Raw genomic sequence first — 2,529 nt, forward strand, 5'->3', positions numbered from 1 at the left:
TTGTATTTGAACTTTAATGATGGGTTTTAAATTTGATGAAGAATTATCTTCTAATTTGAATTTCAATTTTGTTTGAAACTTTCACTTTTAGTTCATTTTTCTAAAACATTATATTTGATAAAGAATTATTATATAATTTGAATTTCAAAAGTTTATTTAAAATTTTATCTTTTACTTATTTATATTTATATTGTTTTCATGTTTTATCTCTTTTATATTTAATATATAAGTTAAGGACTTAAGGTTATAAGTTGTTTAATAAGTTTGATTATGGTAAAAAACATCTTTGAGGTTTTTTTTAACCATTTGATTTGTTAAATTTTTTATTTTAATCACCTAGTTTTTGAGACATTTGATTGCTTTCATACCCATATCAAAATTGACTCGAATTTTATTCATTTTAAATTATAAATACATACTATTAAAAATATACTAATTGAAAAGGAAATTTGTATATCCATTTTATTTAAATTATTTAAAATCCTATTTTTACAAAAAAAACCTATCATAAAAAATATAAAAAACATTATCTATAATCTTCTTTTTGGGACGGATATCATATGCTTTGGATACATGACACATTATGCATTATATATGGATCACTTTTTATCTTATCATCATTCATCATCATCACCATCACCACCATCTACATATTGCCATTCTCTTTGAACCTTTTGTATACTCACAATTGCCAAACATCTCCTCTTCACAAAGGTAACAAAACATCTCATGTTCAAGTTTAAGATTTACATAAATGTTTTCTAGATGATAAAAAAAACATGTTGTTATGATCTTGATCATTGATCAGGTCAACGGGTGTAAAGGAGCCAAGCCCAAGCTCTCATAAACTGTTTTTTCTAGCTTGGGCTTAAGCTTGGCTCATTTATTTATTATTTATTAGTTACTATATGCTTTTATTTATATTTTGAGAAAAAAAAATTCTTAAACTAGCCTAAGCTCGGTTTAAGCTTGTGTAGTAACTTAAATGAGCAAAAGTGCCTAAACTTGGCTATATAATGTGAAATTAACGGTTTAGATCAAATAAAAATGACTTTTTGTCGTGAGAAGTGTATAAATAACTAGAGTAATTATTATTATAATGTTCTACTTTTTTAAACATAATTATTCTAGTTCAAAACAGTAATTATCGAGTCATTTGTATGTTTAGTATATCAGTTTTATTTGTATCGGGACTCATCCCGTGAAATTAACACATAGAAGTCTAAAAGAGAAAAACTTGAAAATATTCAATGAGCTCATCTCGTTTCGAGCGTTTTTATCAATCTGAGCTCAAGTAGCTTGTGATATGCTCAGCTTGTTTGCACCCCTAATCAGGTTCTAAATTGATCCAAAGTTAGGTAATGGCGGATAACAAGGAGTTGAAGGCGGAGTTGGAACAAGTTATGGTGACATCACCGCCATCAAGAGGGCTATCACGACAAGGTAGCATCACGAACAACTGCTTATGTTCGCCGACCACACATGCTGGCTCATTCCGATGCAGGCTCCATCGTTCTCCTAGCGGCATTCAACGCACCAAAAGCATTAGTTCTAAGACTGATGATCATAATGAAAAATAATGTTCATGTTTTTTTTGTTCTATTCTTGAAATCAAAGTACATGTAAGTGGAAAACAAAAAAAAACATGACATGTACTGCCTTATATAATGATTAAGTTGGTATTTATTTTACTCTTTTGAAGGACCATAGAAAACATAGAAATTTAAGGATTCATGAGAGTTATAATTAGGGTTGTAAATGAAGCAAGTCGAGCTTGACTACTTTGGCGTAAGCTATAACTTGATTTGGTAGCTTAAGACCAAACGTACTTGCCGTTGTGGAGGGGGTGAAAGCGTCAGCCCCCACCCCCACCCTCAGGCGTTATGGGGGCAAATTTGGGTTTGGCTCTTTGTGGGAAACGCCCCTTAAGTTTACATTTTCTGTCACAAAACTTTCCAGTTAATCATATGGAGAAAAGAGAGAGGGGGGGGGGGGTGCTTTCGATGAAACCACTACACTAGGTCTAACTAATATCTTTATCACCAACAAACTTGTTGATCAAGTTGGCCCAACCCAACCATCTTATTTGAGTTGGGAATTAAGCCCAACTTTTACATACCTGATTTGAGTTCTTGGTCGAGGCTCTCCCGCTCTAATACCAATTCAAGTGTGGAATTGATATTTGAAAGTTGAAGCCCTACTAGCTGATCCCAGTTAGGAAATTAGATGGTGATTGTTGGGTAATTTCGGATAAGTTTAACTTTGACTCACAAGTTGGTGTTGTTTGAGTTCTAGAGTCTAGACTCTAGGTTAGCCTATATAAACCAATATATGGTTTAACATTGTAATCAAGCTTTTAAGTTAATTTTCTTGGTTAACAAAAGTTGGGAAATTCTTCATTTTCTTGATCGTATTCTTGTTCCAGGCTTTGATATCAATTCAAGTGGTGGCTTGATACCCGAAAAAATTTACAAAGAAAATTGGATTACAACTCATACATAATAATGACTTGGTATACGCGATGTGTGT

At 32.0% G+C, this 2,529-nt stretch overlaps 1 long non-coding RNA gene across 1 annotated transcript; it reads left to right on the forward strand.

Annotated features, from left to right (window-relative positions):
* The first annotated feature begins 628 nt into the window (after positions 1-628).
* LOC143635331 (uncharacterized) lies at positions 629-1,690 on the forward strand. The gene is made up of 2 exons (XR_013154036.1): positions 629-714; positions 1,355-1,690. It is a non-coding gene; the product is annotated as an uncharacterized LOC143635331 (long non-coding RNA).
* Positions 1,691-2,529: the final 839 nt, after the last annotated feature.

This window comes from Bidens hawaiensis, unplaced genomic scaffold (genome assembly GCF_021521415.1).
Source record: "Bidens hawaiensis isolate Kalapana, Puna unplaced genomic scaffold, B.hawaiensis_p1.1 tig00007433_1, whole genome shotgun sequence".
In the NCBI taxonomy this organism is placed as follows: Eukaryota; Viridiplantae; Streptophyta; class Magnoliopsida; order Asterales; family Asteraceae; genus Bidens; species Bidens hawaiensis.